Source organism: Mobula birostris, chromosome 16 (assembly GCF_030028105.1).
Source record: "Mobula birostris isolate sMobBir1 chromosome 16, sMobBir1.hap1, whole genome shotgun sequence".
Taxonomy (NCBI): domain Eukaryota; kingdom Metazoa; phylum Chordata; class Chondrichthyes; order Myliobatiformes; family Myliobatidae; genus Mobula; species Mobula birostris.
The window spans coordinates 776,364-798,676 of record NC_092385.1 but is presented as its reverse complement, the minus strand read 5'-3'; the positions used below and the strand labels follow the sequence as shown (position 1 = coordinate 798,676).

General features: G+C 42.8%; 1 long non-coding RNA gene across 1 annotated transcript in view; it reads left to right on the top strand.

Moving 5' to 3' along the window:
• Nucleotides 1–961: 961 nt before the first annotated feature.
• Nucleotides 962–22,313, top strand: part of LOC140210918 (uncharacterized) — a 34,090-nt gene continuing 12,738 nt past the window's right edge. The window contains exon 1 of the long non-coding RNA XR_011889337.1: nucleotides 962–1,166. This is a non-coding gene — a long non-coding RNA (uncharacterized lncRNA). The remainder of the gene's footprint in view (nucleotides 1,167–22,313) is intronic.

Genomic DNA, 22,313 nt, shown 5'->3' with positions numbered 1-22,313 from the left:
GATGACACAAACAATGCCTTTGGTGAGTGCCCCATTGGTTGAGGCAGATGTGTGTGTTGATAATGGTTATATCTATTGAGGGAGTTGTTCCTGCTTGTTTATCCTATAATATTATACCTGTATGGTTATTTTAGATTATCCTATCTGTAACAATTTATTGATTATCATATAAATTGTGAGATTCTGTCCCTAACTGGATCAGGCTTGAATTTATGGTGCCTAAATGAAGTTATGGTGGTCAAACATGAGTTTGTACTTTAAAGCAAGATTTTGGTGAATGATATTTGCCACTTGATTGTACCTCCATAGGTAATCAGATTGAGTTAAACTGCTGCAGGATCCTGGAATGTGTTGGATTGTGTCTGGTTTCTCTTGGCATTTTCTGGATTTATTGCCTTGTTTGTTTGTATTGTATGTATTTTTGATTTTTTTTTCTTCTTGTTAACCACCTTGTCCTGTATTTCTGCAAGGAACCCCTCTGTTTCTGGGAAGAGGTCTCCAACTCTCAGTCAGGTACTCGATGCTTCCTTGTCACCATGTCGTCTGCTCAGATCATTGGGATGTCTCCCATGGAGGGTCATACTCATTCCACTGGTTAATGTTTTCTTCCATATTGATGATTCATTTTTCTGAGTTGGCCTCTCATTTAAGTTTTCTGGTCTGTACTTCTTATCACAATTGCATATACACATGGAGCATTGAATCCTTTTCATTTCTGATGAAAATATATACTTAGAAGTGTAAGGGTTTTTTTTCATGTTAACTGCTATGGCTAATAAAATGGCTTCTTTGTAATATTAACTGCTGATATAAGGGGTTCTCAATAGCAGCATATTTGAGTTATAATCATAGATTACTTGACTTTGGAATGCCGTTGCTAAGCAACAGAATAGATGTTATTCTTTCTATGTGTGAAAGCTATTGTTTTTTGTGGACTTTGGTCAGAAGGCGTGGTGGGGACAGAAAGGGGAGACGCGACTCGAGAGATGCTGTAAGCTGGGCGACTGAACGGATCCCGAGCGGGAGTCCGAGGCCCAGGGTCTTCGGTGAGGAGAGGAGACGAGGACAGCCTCATGTGGAGCGTTTTGGCCGACCACCGAGAGTGGTGCCATTCGAGGGTCGGCAGAGTTCAGGGGACATCGACTGGAGGAGAGGATATCTGATCCGTGAGTTCCAACGAATTACTTGTGCAGAGAACTGATAGAGTTACTGACTTGGTGCCTTTATTGTATTTGTTTCTACTAACCCATCACCAAGAAGTACTTATAGAGTGTAATCATTTAATTGCATATGGTGTACTGTCTGTTATTTTTTTCATGTGTGTTATTCCTCTTCCACCTTCTGTCCATGGTAGTGTTAATCTTAAGTGGGTCTGAGTGTAAATAGACTTTTCTAAAGTTGTCATTTCAGTTCTTATTTATCTTTGTAAATTTCACTGATTGAAATGGGACCAAGATATTTTCATTTAAAAAAAAAAAAGTCAGTGTCAGTATTCACGAAAGTGTTTCTTGCCTTTGTTGTATTTGCTGATTCCCATTCATAGATGCTGCCTGAGATCCCGTCACAGGGAATTGTATAGAGACCCCCAAACAGTAGTAAGTATGTGGTGCACAAATTACAAAGGGAGATAGAAAATGTGTTACAATGGTCATGAGGGATTGTCATGCAGGTGATGAGGAAAATTAGGATGGGGTTGGTCTCAAGAGGAGGAATTCCTAGAATGCCTACAAGATGCTTTTTAAAAGCACCTTGTGGTTGAGCCCACTTGGGGATCAGCTATTCTGGATTGGGTGTTGTAATGATCTGGAAATAATTAGGTCACTTAAGTTGAAAGAACCCTTAGGGCCAAGTGATCTTCATAGGACCAAATTCACCCTGACATGAAAGAAGGAGAAGCTAAAGTCAGATGTGGAATGAAGAGAATTAGTCATGAGAGAAAAATTGGTCAAAATTGATTTTAAAAGAGTACGGGCAGGAATTAAAACAGAACAGCGGCTTTTTCCCAGGGCTGAAACTGCTAGCACGGGAGGGCCTGGTTTTAAGGTGCTTGGAAGTAGATACAGAGGAGATGTCAGGGGTAAGTTTTTTACGCAGAGAGTGGTGAGTGCGTGGAATGGGCTGCCGGCAGCGGTTGTGGAGGCGGAAATGATAGGGTCTTTTAAGAGACTCCTGGATGGGTACATGGAGCTTAGAAAAATGGGGGGCTATGGGTAAGCCTAGGTAGTTCTAGGGTAAGGAGATGTTTTTACAACTTTGTGGGCTGAAGGGCCTGTATTGTGTTGCAGGTTTTCCATGTTTCTAAGGTGCTGCACGTGAATCTGCTTAACAAGGTCACAGCTCATGGAATTACAGGAAAGATACTAGTATGGATAGAAGATTGGCTGACTGACAAGGGAGAAAGTTAAAATAATGTGGGCAATTCTGTTTTGCTGTTGGTAGCTAATTGTGTTCCACTGGCGTCAGTGTTGAGACTGTGTCTTTTTAGTTTAAATCTGAATGATATGGATGACAGAATTGATACCTTGGTGACAAACTTCACAATTGATACAAAAATATGTACGGGACAGGTAGTTCAGAGTAAATCGGGAGTCTGTAGAAGGACTTCGATAGGTTTGGAGAACAGGCAATGAAGTAGCAGATGAAATACAGTGTATGCAAGTGTACCATCACGTACAACTGGTAGAAGGAATAAGGGCGCCAAAAAAAATGGGAGAAAATTCAAAAATCAGCAGTGCATAGGTAATTCGGAGTCCTTGAGCAGGAGACCCTAAAGGTTTGCTTGCAGATTGGGTTGATTAAGGATGACAACTGTAATGTTAGCATATAAGAGCAAGGATGTGACACTGTAGCTTTATAACGCATTGCTCAGATCGCTCTTGGTGTATTGTGAGCAACTTCCGACCTCCTTCTCTGAGAAAAAGAAGTACTCGTATTGGAGTGGGTCCAGAGAAGGTACACGAGAATGATTCCAGGAATGAAAGGGTTAATATATGAGCATTAAATGGCTTTGACCCTGTACTCGCTGGTCTAGAAGAAAGAGAGGGGATCTCATTGAAATCTATTAAATATTGAAGAGCCTCAACAGAGTGGCTATGAAGAAGATGCACCCTATACTGTGAGTCTGGGACCAGAAGCCACGGCCTCAATAGATAGGGCATCCACTGAGAGCAGAGATGAGGAAGAATTTCTTTAGTCAGGGAGTGGTATATCCTTGGAATTCATTGCCACGGACGGAGTAGAGGCCAAGTCATTGAGTGTATTTTAAATGGATATCCAAAGATTATGGAGGGAAGGCAGGAGAATGGGTTGAGAGAGATAACCAATTGGACACGAAGGAATGACGGAGCAGGAGCAGACTCGATTGGCTGAGCGGCCTCTGTCTCATATCTCATGGCTCATGGCCTGAAGAAGAGGTGAGTGAGGTTGCATTGGAGTTAGGATATTGTTAGGGTATCCGCGCCTGGATTATTGTATTCAGTTTTGGTTGTTCTGCTACAGGAGAGAGGACGTCAAGCTGGAATGAGTGCAGGGGAGATTTTTGAGAATGATGCTGGTACTCGAGGGACTGAGTTCTGGAGAGAGGTTGGGCAGGTTGGGACTTCACACCTTGAAGTACAGGAGATTGAGGCTGACCTTATGCAGGTGTTCCAAACCATGAACGGACTATAACGATGAACTATAATTTGCTTTCTTTTGCCTTCCTCCCTTCTCAAAGTGTGGATTGACATTTGAAATCTTCCTGTCCTCTGGGACCATGCCAGAGTCAAGTGATTCTTGACAGGTCATGACCAATGCATCTGTTATCTCTTCAGCAACTTCTCTCAGGACTCTGGGATGTAGTGCATCTGGTCCAGGTGACTTATCCACTTTAAGAACCTGAGTTTGACTGGCACATTTTCTTTTGTAATAGCAATGGCACTCACTCCTGCTCCCTGACACTCACAGATCTCTGGCACACTGCTAGTGTCTTCCATAGAGAAAACGGATACAAAGCACCTATAAAGTTTATCTATCATCTCTTCCCCATTCTACCCCATGAGCATTATTTTCCTGTGGTCCAATATCAACTCTCGCCTCCCTTTCGCATTTTAACAATGGTTTTTATTATTGTTTAGTTTGCTCCCATATTTCACCTTTCCCCTTCAGATAGCATTTTCATATTTGCCGGTTGTTGGATTTTAAAAGCTACCCAATTATCTAACTTCCTACACACTTTTGCTACCTTATATGCACTTTCCTTGGCTTTTATACAGTCCTTAATTTCCTTTGTCAGCCACGGGAGCCTAGCCCCGCTGTTTGAGAACTACTTCTGCGGGATATCTATCCTGTACATTATGAAATATTGTTAGAAACGTCAGCCATTTCTGCTCTGGCATCATCCACAGCAGTATCTTTCTCCAATCCACTGGGGAATCACCTCTCACATACCTCTGTAATTCCCTTTATTCCATTACAATTCTATGCATGCGACCTATGCTTCTCCCTCACAAATTGCAGTAGGAATTCGATCATATTATGTTCACTGCCTAATAAGATCTGGGTTATTATACAACACCCAGTCAAAGATAGCGGTTCCCAGAGTCGGCTCAACTTATTGTTCAGGGGGATGGCTACAGGGGTGCTCTGCACTACCTGTCTGCTCACCTTCGCTTTCCTCCCTCTGACTGTCACCCAACGACCTGCTTCCGACAGCCTAGGTGTGACGACCTCCCTGTAGCTCTCATCTATGACTGCCTCATTCTCCCTTATGAGTCGAAGATCATCCAGCTGCTGCTTTAGATTCCTTACATGGTCTTCCAGATCGCCCAGCCGTATGCACTTCTGGCAGATGTGACTCTGCAGGAGAGGAGAGTTTCCCCCAAGACTGCCACATCTCACATGAGAGGCACATCACCGTCTCAGGAGGCATTGTAAAGACTAACTGCGAGCTAGCTTGTCCTCCGCCTCTTCTTGTCAAAGTCTCTCGAGTCAAAGCCTCAAAGCTCCACTCCTTCACTGGCCCACTCACTCACTGGCCGCTTTGCTTGAGCTATCCCTCTATTTATCTGTTTGAGCTTTTCAAAATGCTTTGTCACCTGACCTTGATTGCCCATTCAGCTGCTTTCTGCTGAGTCTGAGCTATGCAGATCTTGATTGTCTAATCAACGGCTTTCTGCTGATCTATTCGAATCTTGATTGACTTGATTGCACAGACCAACTGCCAGAATCTCTCGAGTCAAAGCTCCACTCCTTCACTGGCCGCTTTCCAGCAAGGACCTCCTCTCTTTTTCTACCTATGATATTGGTACCGACATGTACCAAGACTTCTGGTTGTTCACACTCTCCCTTCAGAATACTCTGCACCCAATCCGAGACATCCCGTACCCTGGCACCTGGGAGGCAACACGCCATGCGGGTATCTCTATCAGGCTGACAGAAACTCCTGTCTGTTCTCCTCACTATTCGATCCCCTATGACTACCACATTCCTCATCTTCCTCCTTCCCTTCTGCTCCACGGAACCAGACTCAGTGCCAGAGACCGGATCGCTGTGGTCGTCCTCTGTCAGGTCATCCCCTCAACAGCACCAAAAGCGAGATAACGATTACTGAGAGGGATGGCCACAGGGGTGCTCTCTACTATCTGAGCTCTTCCCATCCTTTCCCTGCCCTGACAGTCGCCCACTTATCTAACTCCTGCAGCCTTGGGTGACTAACTCCTTGTAGCTCCTGTCTATCTCCTGCTCACGTTCCATTATAAGCTGTAGGTTATCAAGCCGCAGCTCCAGATCCCTAACACGGTCTCTCAGAAGCTGTACCTCGATGCATCTGGCGCAGATCTGGCCATCTGGGAGACTGGACAATCCCCGGGATTCCCACATCTTACACCCAGAGCAAAGTACTAAAGTACTAACCCTACAGACATGCTCTGGTACATGTTCATATGCTCAATAGACATGTTCACTGCTTAACTGCCTGGAGGAGGGAACGAGATGAGAGATGTCCAAATCTGCTGATACCACAGAAACAGAGGAAGGAAATCTAATGATGACGTTGTCATTTTTCATCAAGTAGTTCAAAAGGCAGATTGTATTTTGGCCATCACCGCACAGGGAATAGAATGGGCCAGTGTAGCTACCATTGTACAGGGTGTTAATGAGGCCACACCGGGAATCCTATACATGGTTTTAATCCCCAAGCAGTACGAAATCTTAGAGTAGCTATGGAGCCAGCCAGAGCAGTTTTACCAGTGTAATACACGGGATGATTTACCAGCAGAGGTGAGATGATTTGGCCCTGAATTTAGAACATATTCACAAACGATAGGGTATTTGTGGAGTATCTTGATAGAGTATCTCTCCTTGTCAGTTAGAGAGCCACAGAGAGGGGTCGATAAGGGATGCTCATTTCAAATGGAGATGTGTGAAAATTCCTGGAATTTTATATCTTCTATTTAATTTCGCTTTGTGATCAATGAGGTATCTATCTATTTGAGTGTACAATCTTTGCGATTCACTGCCCCGAGGGTGTGAAGGCCGGTTGGCTGGGTAGTTTTGAGGTGGAGATAGATAATAATTAAGGGGAGCGAGGGGAACGGACACAGGAGCTTAGATCATAGAAGGTCGAGTTGAATAATCATAAGATCGTAAGACAGCGGGAGAATTTTTCCTCTTCTGTGTTCTAAATTGTGGTCTCTCTATTCTGTGGGTGTGTTCCCCTTGTCCCGACTACAAGAAAAATCCTCTCCGCATGCACTCTTTCTCGGATTTTCCATATTCAAGAGCCTCCCTTATTTTTTTCTAAACGGTATCGGATACGGGCCCAGAGACATCTAATGCCCCTCATGTGTTAACCTTGTTGGCCTCAATCATTTTTATGAACCTCCTCCAGACTCGGTCCAATTCCAGCAGATTTTTCCTCAGATGAGTCCCTACACTGCTCATGGTAGTCCGCGTGGTTTAACCAATGCCTGAACGTCTCAACATTGTATCCTTATGAATAGTCCTCTCGTAATGAATGGTAACATCATATTTACATAACTTTCATCCCTGCTAGTGTTCCCTTCCAATCAACTTTGGTGAGCTCTTCTCCTGTGCCTCCGTAGTTCCCCTCACTCCACTAATAATGATGCATCTTGTTGTACCTTTCCCCTCTCAAAGTGTGGGGTGAATTGTAACATGTTATGATCACTGTGTCCACATTTCCTTTACCATAAGCTCCCTAATTAAATTTGATTCTTTGCACAAAACCCAATCCAGACTTACCTTTAAGCTGGTCTAAAAGCATCTCATTGGTATTTTCTGAATTCCCTCTCTTGAGATCAAGCACCAACCTGATTTTTATAATCTACCTCCACCCATCCCGCTCATGGACTGCTTGTCGCACTCCCATCAGGGGGTAGACTACGCAGCATCCTCACCACGACTACCAGCCTCTGGGACAGCTACTCTTCCCAAGCAGAAAGGCTGATAAATATCTCTACCCACTAACCCACCCTTCCACAGCACCAAACACCTCTACTTCCTGTCTGTCATCTTATATGCTGAGTGTCGCTTTATGGACAGACAATCAAACTGTTCACAGTATATAAACTGTGGATATCTGTTTTTACTATTGTGTTTTTGTGTTGCATTGGAGCTGGAGTAATAATTATTTTGACCTCATTTACTCTTGTCTGCTGGAAATGGAATTAAACAACCTTGAATCTTCAATAAACATTTCAGCAGGCAGCAGCGTCACATTTCTGTCTCTCAGCTGTTATGTAAATGGCAACAATGAATATCAATCGAGACAGGTTATATAAAAATAACCAAACATTTATTAAACATGGATAAATGATAATGTAAAAAAAACAAACAAGAACTTTAACTAGAAGTTAACCGATATGCAGCCATTCAACAAATCAACACTTGGCTCTAGTTCTTAAAGCGATAAAGTCGAAAGTCCAACAGATCTACACGTTCAATTGGGGAGATCCTTCTCTAGAGAAGGATTTCTTCACAGACACAACTTTCCTGCTGGTTCTGTCCACAGAATCCACGTGGAGGTAAATAAGCAGTTTAAAACAACTGACCTTAACTTCTTTTACAGAGAGAGCACACCGTTGCATGAACTCTTTTCACTTTTTGGCAAGAGTTCTCTCCGATGCAGGTTGTGACTCCAACGAAGACTCAATAAGGTCGATCCTTTATTAAACTGCCAAACAATGCCAACTTCTCTCGATCCCTCGATCCTGCACTTCGATAAATTCTTCACTCTTCCTTCTAATGTTGGAATTGAGTAAATCAACACATCGAGCCAAAAATTTCCAGTCCAATAATATGGTATCTTACAACAGAACGCAAAACCGTTTTAAAAATGAAACTGCGTCACAAAAACAAACACACAACAGAAATGGAGATACAGCACATTCTACCTGGAAATCTACAAACTCAAAAACCCACTGCATCACCTGGGTCAACCCTTAAATAGTCATGATGCACATGTCATCACGTGACCTCACATCAGTGGGAAAATCACATCAGGTGACCTCCAAAAGACCATTATATCATTCTCACAAAAAAGATCTCCTTGAGCATGTAACACCTCCCTCCAAAAAAAATGTGTTCTCTTGAAGAACAAAGTTTTAATTTATACAAAAAATACAAATGTATAAAATTTACAAAATACACAATACATACAATCTTATCTTTCAGCCCTTTACAAACTAATGTACAGTAGGAGTGTTACAAGTGTTAAAATATCACTCCAAAAAACAAATTTTCATTGTACATTTAACATCCAGACAAACGATCAGCAATCACATTGTGTTTACCCTTAATATGAGTGATCAAAATATTGTACTCCTGTAACATTAGACTGTGGTATTAAATTGGAGTCTAATTTCCTTAACCCTTTTTCTTAACTGTCACAGTGGCATGACCAGATTCACTTTCAGCTAAGTTAATAGTTAAGTTAGCTTTTGAAAGTCTCTCAAATAATTTCTCCACCGCCGTAATGTGCTTTCCAAGTATTATTCCCTGTAACCAAATCATCAATATAGGCATCTGTATCTTTTAATCCCTGAATCACGCTATTAATCATCCTCTGAAAAGTACCTGGTGCATTCTTCATCCCAAATGGAAGAACATTATATTCATATAAGCCAGATGGGGTTACAACTGCTGAAATCTCTCTACCTCTATCCGTCAATGGAACACACCAATAACCTTCTAACAAATCAATTTTTGTAAGGAATTTGGCCTGTCCAACTTTATCCACACAATCATCTACCCTAGGGATTGGATATGCATCTGTTTTTGTCACTGCATTCACCATTCTGTAATCCAGACAAAACCTAATACTACTGTCTGGCTTAGGCACCATAACACACGGTGAACTCCAATTTGAATTAGAATGTCTAATAATATCATTCTCTAACATATACTCAATTTTCTGTTCAGCAAGTTCACATTTTTCCTTGTTCATTTGATACGGATGTTGTTTTATGGGTTTTGCATCTCTAACATCTACATCATGTGTAGCTACGGTGGTTCTTCTAAGGACGTCTGGAAATAAATCTCTATATCTAAAAATTAACTGTTTTGTCTGCTCTCTCTGCTCTGGCTGTAAATGAGCTAATTTTTCATCAATATTTTCCAGAATTTTTGAATTTGGTAACCTGGCTGAAATAACGTTGGGTTTAAAATGAGTTTCAGATGAATCCTCTATTAAGTTCTCATCGAGATCAGACTCATTATTGATCGCAACAGTCATAGTAGCAGCTTCTCTCTCATAATACAGTATTATCATATTTATATGACACAGCTGTGTTGTCTTTCTCCGATCTGGGGTTTTTAACCACATAATCCACATCATTTATCTTAGATTTAATCTCATAAGGACCATGGAATTTGGCTTGTAATCGTTTCTTTTGCACTGGGAAAAGAACCAACACCTTATCTCCAGGCCTAAATGACCTCATCCTAGCTTCCTTATCATACCATGTCTTCATCTTCTCTTGAGCTAACTTTAAATTTTCCTTAGCCAAGCTACAAGCTTTATACAATCTTTCTTTAGATTTCAAAATATAATCTAGCAAATTAGTGTGTACTTCTTTATTAATCCACTGTTCCTTCAACAAGGCTAAAGGTCCTTGAACTCTATGTCCAAACACAAGTTCAAAAGGACTAAAACCTAATGATTCCTGTACTGCCTTCCTTACAGCAAAAAGTAGGAAATGTATACCTTCATCCCAGTCCTTTTCATTTTCTACCCAATATGTCCTAATCATAGTTTTTAGTGTAGAATGAAATTTCTCCAAGGCTCCTTGTGATTCTGGATGATAGGCTGAGGAAATAATCTGTTTTGCTCCCAGTTTATAAACTATCTGCTGAAACAACCCAGACATAAAATTACTACCTTGATCTGATTGTATTTCCTTAGGCAACCCAAAATAAGTAAAGAATTTTATAAGAGCCTTTGTCACATTTTTAGCTGTTATATTCCTAAGAGGTACTGCCTCTGGAAACCTAGTCGCTGTGCACATAATAGTTAATAAATATTGATGTCCAGGTTTAGTTTTTGGCAAAAGACCTACACAGTCTACAATGATTTTTGGAAAACGGCTCACCAAATAAAGGAATTGGTTGCAGTGGGGCCACTGGAGTAACTTGATTAGGTTTACCAACAATTTGACACGTATGACACGTTCTACAAAATGTCGCCACATCTTGTCTTAAACTAGGCCAATAAAAATGTTCAGAAACTTTGTTCATAGTTTTCTTTACACCTAAATGACCACCCAAAGGAATACTATGAGCCATAGTCAAAATCTCATTTTGGTAAATTTTAGGAACTACTACCTGATGACTAACTTCCCATTCCTCACTAGCAGGAATTGCAGGCAATCTCCACTTTCTCATTAATACCCCCTTTTCAAAATAATATCCAACCTCACGACTAACAATAATCCGTTTCATAGAACCAGAAGACTGATTCCCGGACCTTATTTTCTCCATCTCTAGCTCAAATTTCCTCTGGTTTTCAGCTTCTCTTTCTTTCATTTCCACTTTAAATCTTTCAAACTTTAACTGTTCAAGATGCAACTGCATTTCCAGATTACTCATTGGAAACTTATCTAACACCTCAGCATCAAGCAATTCCAAATTAATATAATGTTCAGCAATTTTTCTTTGTATGAAAGCCTTGGTAGAATTCCTCATAATTCCTTTAACTTCCTAGCAATCTCCAATACCTCAGGTTTTCTCGCATTCTCTCAGGATCCCGAGTCAGGCATCTCCAAAAACCCATTAATATCCATTGTTGCCGAATACAACACACACACTAATCAAACCAAAAAGAAAATCGGATACTACCCTTTTCCAAATCAAAATGGCAATTACCAGCACTTAAACTCAAATTCGGAACATATCCCGGATGAGCCCCCACTGTTTATGTTACATAACCGGCAACAATGACTATCAATCGAGACAGGTTATATAAAAACAACCAGACGTTTATTAAACATGGATAAATGATAAGGTAAAAAAAAGAAACGAAAACTTTAACTGGAAGTTAACCGGTATGCAGCCGTTCAACAAATCAACACTCCACACTGGTTCTTAAAGCGATACAGTCAGATATAGTTCTTAAAGTGATAACTTCGAAAGTCCAACAGATCTATACGTTCAATTGGGAGAGACTTCTCTGGAGAAGGATTTCTTCACAGACACAACTTTCCTGATGGTTCTGTCCACAGAATCCACGTGAAAGTAAATAAACAGTTTAAAACAACTGACCTTAAATTCTTTTAGAGACAGAGCAAACCGTTGCATGAACTCTTTGCTCTTTTTGGCAAGAATTATCTCTGATGCAGGTTGCAACTCCAACGAAGACTCAATAAGGTCGATCCTTTATTAAACTCCCAAACAATGCCGACTCCGCTTGATCCCTCGATCCTGTACTTCGATAAATTCTTCACTCTCCCTTCTAATGTTGGAATTGGTTAAATCAACACACTTAGCCAAAACTTTCCAGTCCAATAATATGGTATCTTGCAACAGAACGCAACAGTCCGTTTTAAAAATGAAACTGCGTCACAAAAACAAACATGCAACAGAAATGGAGATACAGCACATTCTACCTGGAAATCGACAGATGAAAAAACCCACTGCATCACCTGGGTCGACCCTTATATACCCATGGTGCACATGTCATCACGTGACCTCACATCAGCGGGAAAATCACGTCAGGTGACCTCCAAAAGACCATTACATCATTCTCACACAAAAAAAACAGATCTCCTTGAGCATGTAACACAGCATTATTGTGACAGAGTGCCACTTGGTGACAATGGAGTCCACAGATCGGGGGTCCTGTTATTGCGGCAAATCACCACCAAGTGGAAGTGTTGTCCACAAAAGGAAGAGGTTTACAGTGATAAGGAGGGGTGTAGGGGGCTGGAAACCAACTCTGCCCCAAACCACTCTCCTCACCACTAGTCAGGGTCCCAAATTGTCCTTCCATATGAGGCAACTTTTCAACATCATGACTGTTGAGGTCATCTACGTTTTCCAGGTGTGGCCTCCTCGACATTAGTGAAACCCGATGTCATCTCTGCATTCTGCACTCTGCCCTGATGAGATTCTTTATACTTCATACTTTATTGTCGCCAAACAATTGATACTAGAGCGTACAATCATCACAGCGATGTTTGATTCTGTGCTTCGCACTCCCTGGAGTACAAATTGATAGTAAATATTAAAATTTTAAATTATAACTCATAAATAGAAAAGGGAAAGTAAGGAAGTGCAAAAAAACCGAGAGGCAGGTCCGGATATTTGGAGGGTACAGCCCAGATCCGGGTCAGGATCCGTTCAGCAGTCTTATCACAGTTGGAAAGAAGCTGTTCCCAGATCTGGCCGTACAAGTCTTCAAGCTCCTGAGCCTTCTCCTGGAGGGAAGAGGGATGAAAAGAGTGTTGGATGGGTGGGTGGTGTCCTTGATTATCCTGGCAGCACTGCTCCAACAGCGTGCGGTGTAAAGTGAGTCCAAGGACGGACGATTGGTTTGTGTGATGTGCTGGGCTGTGTTCACGATCTTCTGCAGCTTCTTTTGGTCTTGGACAGGACAACTTCCATACCAGGTTGTGATGCACCCTAGAAGAATGTTTTCTACGGTGCATCTATAAAAATTAGTGAGGGTTTTAGGCGGCAGGCCAAATTTCTTTAGTTTTCTCAGGAAGTAAAGGCGCTGGTGGGCCTTCTTGGCAGTGGACTCTGCTTGGTGGGACCAAGTCAGGTCATTTGTGATACTGACCCCGAGGAACTTAAAGATTCTGCAGATGTTGGAGATGCAGAGAAACATACACAAAATGCTGGAGGAAGTCAGGAGGTCAGGTAGCTTCGATAGAGGTGTATAAAGGGAAACAGAGATTTCCTGCCGAGACCCTTCATCAGGACTGGAAGTGGGGAGAAGCAGGAAGAAGATGGTGCGGGGATTGGAAAGAGTCCAAGCTGGTAGATGATCGGTGAAGCCAGATAAGAGTGAAGGTGAGTGGGTGGGGGAGGTGGGAGATGAAGTGAGACACTGCGAGGTGGTAGGTGGAAAATGCAAAGGGCTGAAAAGAAGGAATCTGATAGGATAGGAGAGTTGACAACGAGAAAAAAGGAGGTAAAAGAGGAACCAGAGGGAGACGATCCGCAGTGGAGAAGAGAGAAGTGGGGAGACAGAATGGAGGAGACGGGTAGTGGGTTGATAAAAAGAAGAGGTGGAGGTAGAAGTTAAAGATCTCAATGTTCATGCCTTCGGGTTGTAAGCTACCCGGATGTAATATGAGGTGTTGCTCCTCCAACCTGAGAGTGCACTCATCGAGTTAGTTAGACAATGAACCGGAAGGGAGAGTGAATTAATAATTTTCCCCTGGGATCCCTATTAAATCAATCCTCTCTCACCTTAAACTGGTGCCCTCTGTTTGTTGATTCCACAAAAGTGGGGAAAAGGACTGCGCACATTCCATATTTCTGTACACTCATGGTTTGGAACACCTGCATAAGGTCAGCCTCAATCTCCTGCACTTCAAGGTGTGAAGTCCCAACCTGCCCAACCTCTCTCCAGAACTCAGTCCCTCCAGTACCAGCACCATTCTCGTAAATCTCCCCTGCACTCATTCCAGTTTGACGTCCTCTCTCCTATAGCAAAATGAACAAAATTGAATACAATAATCCATGTGTGGATACCCTAACAATATCCTAACCCTAATGCAACCTCACTCGCCTCTTCTTCAGGCCATGAGCCATGAGATATGAGACAGAGGCCGCTCTGCCAATCGAGTCTGCTCCTGCTCCGTCATTCCTTCATGTCCAATTGGTTATCTCTCTCAACCCATTCTCCTGCCTTCCCCCCATAATCTTTGGACATCCATTTAAAATACACTCAATGACTTGGCCTCTACTCCGTCCGTGGCAATGAATTCCAAAGATATACTACTCCCTGACTAAAGAAATTCTTCCTTATCTCTGCTCCTCATCCATTAACCCTTTCATTCCTGGAATCATTCTCGTGAACCTCCTCCAGACCCGCTCCAATATGAGCACATCTTTTCCTCAGATAGCAGGTCTGAAACTGCTGACAATACACCAAGAGTGATCTGACCAATGTGTCAGATGTGTCACATCCTTGCTCTTATAAGCTAACATTACAATTGTCATCCTTAATCAACACAATCTGCAAGCAAACCTTTAGGGACTCCTGCTCATGGACTCCCAAGTACCTATGCCCCTCAGATTTTTGAATTTTCTCCCATTTTTTTTTCTACGCCTTTATTCCTTCTTCAAATGTACATGCCCGTACACTTGCATACACTATATTTCATCTGCTACTTCGTTGCCTGTTCCCCAAACCTATCAAAGTCCTTCTGCAGACTCCTGATTTGTTCTAAACTACCTGTCCCGTACCTATCATTGTATCAACTACAAAGTTTGTCACCAAGGTATCAATTCTGTCATCCACATCATTCAGATTTAACATGAAAAGATGCAGTCTTAATATTGACCCCTACGGAACACCATTAGCTACCGACAGCAAAACAGAATTCTCCACATTATTCTGACTATTTCTCCCTTGTCAGTCAGCCAATCTTCTATCCATACTAGTATCTTTCCTGTAATTCCATGAGCTGTGACCTTGTTAAGCAGCCTCACGTGCAGCACCTTAGAAACATGGAAAACCTGCAACACAATACAGGCCCTTCGGCCCACAAAGCTGTGCTGAACATGTCCTTACCCTAGAACTACCTGGGCTTACCCATAGTCCCCTATTTTTCTAAGCTCCATGTACTCATCCAGGAGACTCTTAAAAGACCCTATCGTTTCTGCCTCAACCACTGCCGCTGGCAACCCATTCCACACACTCAATAATCTCTTGTAAAAAACTTACTTGTGATATCTCCTCTGTACCTACTTCCAAGCACCTTAAACCTGAGCCCTCTCATGTTAGCCATTTCAGCCCTGGGAAAAAAAAAACCTATGTCTGTCCACACGATCAATGCCTCTCATCATCCTGTACACTCTATCAGGTCACTCTAAGGAGAAAAGGTCGAGTTCACTCAATCTATTCTCATAAGGCATGCTCCACAATCCAGGCAACATCCTTGTATATCCCCTCTGCACCCTTTCTATGGTTTCCACATCCTTCCTCTGGTGAGGCGACCAGAATTTAGCAAATTACACCAAATGAGGTCTGACCAGGGTCCTACATAGCTGCAACATTACCTCTTGGCTCTTAAACTCAATCCCACGCAAGGCCAATGCACCATATGCCTTCTTAACCACAGAGTCAACCTGCGCAGCAGCTTTGAGTGTCCTATGGACTCGGAACCCAAGATCCCTCTGATCCTTCACACTGTCTAGAGCCTTACCATTAATGCTATATTCTGCCATCATGTTTGACCTAACAAAATGAGCCACCTCTCACTTATCTGGGTTGAACTCAATTTACCACTTCTCAGCCCAGTTTTGCATCCTATCAATATCCCGTTGTAACTTCTGACACCCCTCCACACTATCCACAACACCTCCAAACTTTGTGTCATCAGCAAACTTACTAACCCATCCCTCCATTTCCTCATTCAGGTCATTTATAAAAATCACCAAGAGTAGGGGTCCCAGAACAGATTCCTGAGGCACACCACTGGTCACCAACCTTCATGCAGAATATGACTCATCTATAACCACTCTTTGCCTTCTGTGGGCAAGCCAGTTCTGGATCCACAAAGCAATGTCCCGTTGGATCCCATGTCTCCTTACTTTCTCAATCAGCCTTACATGGGGTACCTTGTTAAAGATCACCTGAAATTCAAAGCAAACAACATCCACTGTCTCTGCTTTATCTATCTTGCCTGTTATTTCCTCAAAGTATTCCAAGTGATTTGTCAGACATGATTTCCTCTAAAGGAATCCTGCTGACTTTGGCCTACTTCATCATGCGTCCCCAATTACAGTCCCCAAAAAACTCACCCTTAATACACTCTAACCTCTTCTAGACCACTGAGGTCAGACTAACTGTCCTATCATTTCCTTTCTTCTGCCTCCCTTTCTTCTTATAGAGTAGAGTGACATTTGCAACCTTCTAGTCCGCCAGAACCGTTCCAAAATCTAGTGCTACCTTGGTTTGTCCTTCCAACGTGCAATACCTCACACTTGTCTGTATTAAACTCCATCTGCCATTTTTCAGCCCATTTTTCCAACTGGTCCAAGTCCCTTTGCAGGTTCTGAAAACCTTCCTCAATGTCTACTACACCTCCAATCTTTGTATCATCAGCAAATTTGCTGATCCAATTTACCACATTATCATCCAGATCATTGATATAGGTGACAAATAACAACGGACCCAGCACTGATCCCTGAGGCACACCACTAGTCACAGGCCTCCACTCTGAGAAGCAATTCTCTACTACCACTCTTTGGCTTCTTCCATTGAGCCAATGTCTAATCCAATTTACTACCTCTCCATGTATACCTAGCGACTGAATCTTCCTAACTAACCTCCCATGCGGGACCTTGTCAAAGGCCTTACTGAAGTCCATGTAGACAACATCCACTGCCTTCCCTTCATCCACTTTCTTGGTAACCTCCTCGAAAAACTCAACAGATTGGTCAAACATGACATACCACGCACAAAGCCATGTTGACTCTCCCTAATAAGTCCCTGTCTATCCAAATACTTGTGGATTCTGTCTCTTAGTACTCCCTCCAATAACTTACCCACTACTGACGTCAAACTTACCGGCCTATAACTTCCCAGATTACTTTTCGATCCTTTTTTAAACAACGGAACAACATGAGCCACTCTCCAATCCTCCGGCACCCCACCTGTAGACAGCGACATTTTAAATATTTCTGCCAGGGCCCCTGCACTCCTTCAAGGTCCGAGGGAACACCCTGTCAGGTCCCAGGGATTTATCCACTTTAATTTTCCTCAAGACAGGAAGCACCTCCTCCTTTTCAATCTGTACAGTTTCCATGATCTCACTACTTGTTTCCCTTAATTCCATAGACTTCATGCCAGTTTCCTTAGTAAATACAGATGCAAAAAACCCATTTAAGATCTCCCCCATTTCCTTTGGTTCCGCACATAGCCGACCACTCTGATCTTCAAGAGGACCAATTTTATCCCTTACAATCCTCTTGCTCTTAATATACCTGTTAAAGCTCCTTGGATTATCCTTCACTTTGACTGCCAAGGCAACCTCATGTCTTCTTTTAGCCCTCCTGGTTTCTTTCTTAAGTATTTTCTTGCACTTCTTATACTCCTCAAGCACCTTATTTACTCCCTGTTTCCTACACATCATACAATTCCCTCTTCTTCTTTATCAGAGTTGCAATATCCCTTGAGAACCAAGGTTCTTTATTCCTATTCACTTTGCCTTTAACCCTGACAGGAACATAAAAGCTCTGCACTCTCAAAATTTCTCCTTTGAAGGCTTCCCACTTACCGATCACATCCTTGCCAGAGAACAACCTGTCCCAATCCATGCTTTTTAGATCCTTTCTCATTTCTTCAAATTTGGCCTTCTTCCAGTTCAGAACCTCAACCCTAGGACCAGATCTATCCTTGTCCATGATGAAGTTGAAACTAATGGTGTTATGATCATTGGAACCAAAGTGCTCCCCTACACAGACTTCTGTCACTTGTCCTAACTCGTTTCCTAACAGGAGATCCAATATTGCATCCCCTCTAGTTGGTCCTTCTATATATTGATTTAGAAAACTTTCCTGAACACATTTTACAAACTCTAAACCATCTAGACCCCTAACAGTATGGGAGTCCCAATCAATATATGGAAAATTAAAATCCCCTACCACCACAGCTTTATGTTTCCTGCAGTTGCCTGCTATCTCTCTGCAGATTTGCTCTTCCAATTCTCGCTGACTATTGGGTGGTCTGTAATACAATCCCACTAATGTGGCCATGCCTTTCCTGTCTCTCAGCTCCACCCATGAGGACTCAGTAGACAAGCCCTCTAATCTGTCCTGCCAGAGTACTGCTGTAACATTTTCCCTGACAAGCAATGATACCCCCAACACCTTTCATTCCTCTGCCTCTATCACATCTGAAACAACGGAACCCTGGAATATTAAACTGCCAGTCTTCTTTTGAGTCAGTATGGGTGGAAGTCAGGAACAGGAAGGGAGCAGTTACTCTATTGGGGGTATGCTATAGGCCCCCTGGAAGCAGTAGAGATACAGAGGAGCAGATTGGGAGGCAGATTTTGGAAAGGTGCAAAAATAACAGGGTTGTTATCATGGGTGACTTTAACTTCCCTAATATTGATTGGCACCTGATTAGTTCCAAGGGTTTAGGCAGAGTTTGTTAAGTGTGTCCAGGACGGATTCCTGTCACAGTATGTGGACAGGCCGACTGGGGGAATGCCATACTAGATCTAGTACTAGGTAATGAACTGGGTCAGGTCACAGATCTCTCAGTGGGTGAGCATCTGGGGGACAGTGACCATTGCTCCCTGGCCTTTAGCATTGTCATGGAAAACGACAGAATCAGAGAGGACAGGAAAATTTTTAATTGGGGAAGGGCAAATTATGAGGCTATAAGGCTAGAACTTGTGCGTGTGAATTGGGATGATGTTTTTGCAGGGAAATGTACTATGGACATGTGGTCGATGTTTAGAGATCACTTGCAGGATGTTAGGGATAAATTTGTCCCGGTGAGGAAGATAAAGAATGGTAGGGTGAAGGAACCATGGGTGACAAGTGAGGTGGAAAATCTAGTCAGGTGGAAGAAAGCAGCATACATGAGGTTTAGGAAGCAAGGATCAGATGGGTCTATTGAGGAATATGGGGAAGCAAGAAAGGAGCTTAAGAAGGGGCTGAGAAGAGCAAGAAGGGGGCATGAGAAGGCCTTGACAAGTAGGGTAAAGGAAAACCCCAAGGCATTCTTCAATTATGTGAAGAAAAAAAAGATGACAGGAGTGAAAGTAGGACTGATTAGAGATAAAGGTGGGAAGATGTGCCAGGAGGCTGTGGAAGTGAGCGAGGTCCTCAATGAATACTTCTCTGGTATTCACCAATGAGAGGGAACTTGATGATGGTAAGGACAATATGAGTGAGGTTGATGTTCTGGAGCATGTTGATATTAAGGGAGAGGAGGTGTTGGAGTTGTTAAAATACATTAGTACGGATAAGTCCCCAGGACCTGACAGAATATTCCCCAGGCTGCTCCACGAGGCGAAGGAAGAGATTACTGAACCTCTGGCTAGGATCTTTATGTCCTCGTTGTCCACGGGAATGGTACCGGGGGATTGGAGGGAGGCGAATGTTGTCCCCTTGTTCAAAAACGGTAGTAGGGATAGTCCGGGTAATTATAGACCAGTGAGCCTTATTCTGTGGGGGGAAAGCTGTTGGAAAAGATTCTTAGGGGTAGGATCTATGGGCATTTAGAGAATCATGGTCTGATCAGGGACAGTCAACATGGCTTTGTGAAGGGCAGATCGTGTCTACCAAGCCTGATAGAGTTCTTTGAGGAATGACCAGGCATAAAGATGAGGGTAATGCAGTGGATGTGATCTATATGGATTTTAGTAAGGCATTTGACAAGGTTCCACACAGTAGGTTTATTCAGAAAGTCAGAAGGCATGGGATCCAGGGAAGTTTGGCCAGGTGGATTCAGAATTGGCTTGCTTACAGAAGGCAGAGGGTCATGGTGGAGGGAGTACATTCAGATTGGAGGATTGTGACTAGTGGTGTCCCTCAAGGATCTGTTCTGCAACCTCTACTTTTAGTGATTTTTATTAACGACCTGGATGTTAGGGTAGAAGGGTGGGTTGGCAAGTTTGCAAATGACACAAAGGTTGGTGGTGTTGTAGATAGTTTAGAGGATTGTCAAAGATTGCAGAGAGACATTGATAGGATGCAGAACTGGGCTGAGAAGTGGCAGATGGAGTTCAACCCAGAGAAGTGTGAGGTGGTGCACTTTGGAAGGACAACCTCCAAGTCAGAGTACAAAGTAACTGGCAGGATACTTGGTAGTGTGGAGGAGCAGATACATGACCACGTGGCGGGTACATGTCCACAGATCCCTGAAAGTTGCCTCACAGGTGGATAGGGTAGTTAAGAAAGTTTATGGGTTGTTAGCTTTCATAAGTCGAGGGATAGAGTTTAAGAGTCGCGATGTAATGATGTTGCTGTATAAAACTCTGGTTCGGCCACATTTGGGGAACTGTGTCCAGTTCTGGTCACCTCACTATAGGAAGGATGTGGAAGCATTGGAAAGGGTACAGACGAGATTTACAAGGATGCTGCCTGGTCTAGAGAGTATGCATTATGATCAGAGATTAAGGGAGCTAGGGTTTTAGTCTTTGGAGAGAAGGAGGATGAGAGGAGACATGATAGAGACGTACAAAGTAATAAGAAGAATAGATAGAGTGGATAGCCAGCGCCTCTTCCCCAGGGCACCACTGCTCAATACAAGAGGACATGGCTTTAAGGTAAGGGGTGGGAAGTTCAAGGGGGATATTAGAGAAAGGTTTTTTACTCAGAGAGTGGTTGGTGTGTGGAATGCACTGCCTGAGTCAGTGGTGGAGGCAGATACACTAGTGAAGTTTAAGAGACTACTAGACAGGTATATGGGGGAATTTAAGGTGGTGGGTTATATGGGAGGCAGGGTTTGAGGGTCGACACAACACTGTGGGCCGAAGGGCCTGTATTGTGCTGTACTATTCTATGTTCTATGTTGTATGAATTCCTTCTGCAATTTGTGAGGGAGACACATAGGTCACATGCGTAGTATCGCAATGGAATAAAGGGAATTACAGAGGTATGAGAGAGGTGATTCCCCAGTGGATTGGAGAAGGATACTGGTGGGGATGACGCCAGAGCAGAAATGGCTGACTTTTCTGGGAATAGTTCATAATGTACAGGATAGATATATCCTGCAGAAGTAGTTCTCAAACAGCGGGGCGAGGCTACTGAGGCTGACAAAGGAGGTTAAGGACTGTATAAAAGCCAGGGAAAGTGCATATAAGGTAGAAAAAGTGAGTTGGAAGTTAGATAATTGGGTAGCTTTTAAAATCCAACAACAGGCAAATACAAAAAAGCTATAAAAAGTGGAAAGGTGAAATATGAGGGCAAACTAGACAATAATATAAACCAGTTATAAAAAATGCGAAAGTGAGGTGAGAGTTGATACTGGACCACTGGAAAATGATACTTGAGGCAGAAATGGGGAAGAGATGGTTGATGAACTTGACAGGTACTTTGCATCCATGTTCTCTGTGGAAGACACTAGCAGTGTGCCACAGATCCGTGTCAGGGAGCAGGAGTGAGTGCCATTGCTATTATAAAAGAAAACGTGCTAGTCAAGCTCACGTTCTTAAAGTGGATAAGTCACCTGGACCAGATGCACTACATCCCAGAGTCCTGAGAGAGGTTGCTGAAGGGATAACAGATGCATTGGTCATGACCTGTCAAGAATCACTTGATTCTTGCATGGTCCCGGAGGACAGGAAGTTTGCAAATGTGAATCTGCTCTTTGAGAAGGGAGGAAGGCAAAAGAAAGCAAATTATAGTCCAGTTAGCCTAAACTCAGTGGCTGGGAAAGTGTTGGAGTCTATTATAACAGATAAGGTTTTGGGGTACTAGGAGACTAATGATAAAATAAGTCAAAGCCAGCATAGCTACTGTACAGGGAAATCTTGCCTGACAAATCTGTCAGAGTTCTTTGAGGAAGTAACAGGCAGGGTGGACAAATGAGAGGCAGTGGATGTCATTTACTTGAATTTTCAGAAGGCATCTGATAAGGTGTCACACATGAGATGGCTTAACAGGATAAAAATCAGAAGAAA